The sequence below is a fragment of the Cebus imitator genome, unplaced genomic scaffold (assembly GCF_001604975.1).
Source record: "Cebus imitator isolate Cc_AM_T3 unplaced genomic scaffold, Cebus_imitator-1.0 Scaffold40, whole genome shotgun sequence".
Lineage (NCBI taxonomy): Eukaryota > Metazoa > Chordata > Mammalia > Primates > Cebidae > Cebus > Cebus imitator.
This window is the reverse complement of record NW_016107355.1, coordinates 7,001,949-7,005,815: the sequence shown is the minus strand read 5'-3', so window position 1 is coordinate 7,005,815 and position 3,867 is coordinate 7,001,949. Positions and strand designations below refer to the sequence as shown.

The following is a 3,867-nucleotide window of genomic DNA, read 5'->3' as shown; positions in this document are numbered from 1 at the left end:
TTTTTTTTTTTTTTTTTGTCTACACCAAATATCTCAGTTTCTAGTAATATTAACATAAATACTTTTTGTGTTATATTTCACAAGGTATATATGATATTTTAAAATAATTTTACCAATATTACTACTAACTGAATTTGAATGAAGTTTTGGAATTCTTTGTATCGCTATATGTCTTTAAAATATGTGAACTTAGAACATGTATTTCTATAGAGTATACATTGGATATATGATCCAAATAAGTTCTGAAGTCACTTGAAATAATCCTTTGCCTTGAGTGATTTTTCTCTAACTTAAAACACAGTTAGACATTCACTTTTAGCATATTTCCATTTTTAAGTGCTGCTTTAATTTTTATGTTGTATTTTTGTACCTCACTTACACAATTCTGAAGTTGAAGCTGTATAACAAAATATGTTCAGGTAAGTCTTATTTACCTTATTCCCTCCCTCCCTTATATGCCATTTTTGTTAGTTTTTCATTTACCCTTTCAGAATTTCCCTTTGCAAATATAAGCAAATATACACATAATATTTGCTTTTCTCCCCCTTTCCTGCGCAAAAGTTGTCATACATACTATTCATTTTGCACCTTGCTTTATTCATTTAATATATCTTGGAAATCACACCACTTTAGGATATGGAAGATTTTCCTCATTTCTTTTTATGTCTACAGGTATTCCATTGTGAGATATATCACATCATTTGGATTTAGGGTTTTTTCTTTGCTGTTATTACACATAGAAATATATTACACATAGTATTTGTGTTTATGTATGTTTATATCTGTAATTATATGTATACATGATTCTTTAGTATATCACACATATTATATACACAGATAAAACAATGAGTAACCTTTTGCTAATGTTGTTTTTACTTATGCAAGTGTGTTCATAAATTATAGTCCTAGAAGCGGGAATGTTGACTCAAAGAACAAATGAATATTGTAATTGAAAGAGCTTTATCAAATTGCTTTTCATATGTGAATATAACAATTTTTAATTTCCACTGGCACTATTTGAGTTTGTCTATTTCATAACAGCCTTGTGAACAGAATATGCTACCAAACATTTAGATTATTGCCAATATTATAGGTGAGAAATAGTATCTCAATATAGTTTTAATTTACATCTCTTCTACTAAAGTAAGTTTGGGCTTCTTTAAATAACTTTCAACAGCCTTAAACTGAATTTTTGACTCTTCTCATGAACTGACTAGCATATCTTTTGCCCATTTCTCTATCACTATTGGTCTTTGTCTTTCTCATTTTTAGTAACTTTTTTTATATATTAGAAACAATAGCTCTTTTCTTTAATATAAGCCATAAGGCACAAACATTTTCTTTACAATGTGCGGTTTTTCTTTTACATCATTTATGGCAGGCTGCCATGCAATTTTATTAAGTAGTCAAATACATCGACCATTTCTTAAATGAGAGAGCCATAAAATTTTAGCAGTTTTCCTGGCAATGGTGACGAATTTTGAACAACATCCTATCTTACATAGGCACTATTATAAACAATAAATGATATCTGTGAAAAGGTGAACGTAACTTTAAAATTAGTGACTGTAATGAGATCAACATCCTGCCTAAATATCAGTTCAACCCACAGCTTTGAATCAATTCGTATTTTTATTTAGCCACACACTATGAGAGTCATCAGTACCATTCCTCTAATTTTACCAGGCTGTAACAGAGGCTCAGAAAAGTGTGCTGGTGTACAGCAGTCACCCACTGAATCCATAGATATGGTTTTGGGGCTGGACCACAAGCCCTGAATTCTTTCAACTCCCCCCGCCCCTCGCCTAAGTTAGGGCTTGCTAATTTCTATTTTAACAAATCACCATGGTAACAATAAAGAATATGTTCTCGAGTGGAGCCAGGGATTTCAACCACGCTACCAGAGTTGTGTGATCCGTCTTCTGCGTATCGCCGGAATTTCGAATCGCGATGGTCCTCCCCTCCCTAGAGGAGCTGGACTCCCTCAAGTACAGCGACCTGCAGAACTTAGCCAAGAGTCTGGGTCTCCAGGCCAACCTGAGGGCAGACAAGTTGTTAAAAGCCTTGAAAGGCCACATTAATCCTGAGCAAGAAAAGGAAATGAGAATCAGGATGAAAGTCAAACTTCTGCATCCTCTTGTGATGAGACTGAGATACAGAGCAGCAGGCAGGAACAAGCCGAGAGAGAGAGCCAACTGGCCATGTCACCAAACAAGGAGAAGGCACAAGACTGTCCGTGTGGACCCTGACTCCCAGCAGGATCATTCAGAGATAAAAATAAGTGATCACACTGAATTTCAGAATCATGAAAAGCAGGAAAGGCAGGATTTTAGAGCTACTGAAAAAGTTTATTCTCCAGATGAGCACCAAGGAGCTAAGAATGGCGTTTCCTCCGGAAAACGTGGAATAAATGGTAACAAAGATTCAAAGATACCTTCAGAAAGAATCTCTCTACACAAATGAGTTAACCAAACCTGGAAAAAATAAAAGAACTGCAAGGACTACTCCAAACTTTAAGAAGCTTCAGGAAGCTCATTTTAAGGAAATGGAGTCCATTGATCAATATATTAAGAGAAAAAAGAAACATTTTGAAGAATACAATTCCATCAGTGAACTGAAGCAGCCCATCAATAAGGGAGGAGTCATGACTCCGGTACTGCCAAAAGGAAGACTCTCTGTGGCTTCTACACCCATGAGCCAATGACGCTCTCAAGGCCAGTCTCACGGCCCTGCATGTCAGAGTACCTTGGGTCTGAAGGGGTCACTCAAGTGCTCTGCTAACTCTGCAGCTAAAACACGTGTCAGGTTTTCAACTGCTACTAAAGATAATGAGCATAAGCGTTCACTGAACAAGACTCCAGCCAGAAGGTCTGTACATGTGACCATGTCTGGGAATACCCCAAAAAGCAAGGCTATATTTGGGACACACAAAATAAAGACCACCAAGAAGAATTCTGCTGTTATTACCCCATTCAAGTTGACAACTGAGGCAATGCAGACTCCAGTCTCGAATAAGAAACCAGTGTTTGATCTTACAGCAAGTTTGTCTCATCCCCTCAGCTATGAACCACACAAAGGAAAGCTAAAACCATGGGGGCAATCTAAAGAAAATAATTATCTGAATGGACATGTCAACAGAATTAATTTCCACAAGAAAACTTACAAACAACCCCGTCTCCAGACAAAGGAAGAGCAACGGAAGAAACATGAGCAAGAACGAAAGGAGAAGAAAGCAAAGGTTTTGGGAGTGCGAAGGGGCCTCATTTTGGCCGAAGATTAGTAATTTTTTAACATCTTGTAAATATTCCTGTATTTTCAACTATTTTTCCTTTTGTAAATTTTTTTTTTTTTTGCTTTCTTCCCCACTTTAGTCATGAGATCTTTTTCTGCTAACTGTTCATATTCTATGTTGTGTCCATGGGTTCTTCATGTGCTATAATCTCTAAAAAGACATTATCACCTTAAAGCTCAAATTCTTTGGAATCCTTTTTGCTTAAGTCCCTATACAACTCAGTTTTCTAATGAGACCCATCCTAAGATTCTGGTCCTAGATTTTTAAAGTCAAGTGACCCCTGCTGGTTCTAGTATGAACAGAACTGCAGTCTTCTGCTAGGCAATAGCGTTTACCTGTTGGCAGCTAGTTATACAAGCTTCAGTAGAAATTGAACAATAACAAGAGTAGAGTACGCTGGGGTAGAAAGGCCAGCTCTTCACTCTCTAGTCTATAGAATATAGTACCCTTTATGAAATGGGGCCATATGGTTTGGTTATTACATCAATATTTTATCTAGTTGAAATTGTTTATGCTCATATCCACCTTTGTTCAAATAGCTTCCTGTAATTACCATCTGTCATTCACTATATTTG

The 3,867-nt window shown here is 36.3% G+C and overlaps 1 pseudogene across 1 annotated transcript; it reads left to right on the top strand.

Moving 5' to 3' along the window:
* The first annotated feature begins 1,877 nt into the window (after positions 1 to 1,877).
* On the top strand, positions 1,878 to 3,531 carry LOC108302417 (annotated as a pseudogene). The gene has a single exon (XR_001824334.2). The product of XR_001824334.2 is annotated as a nucleolar and spindle-associated protein 1-like (transcript).
* Positions 3,532 to 3,867: the final 336 nt, after the last annotated feature.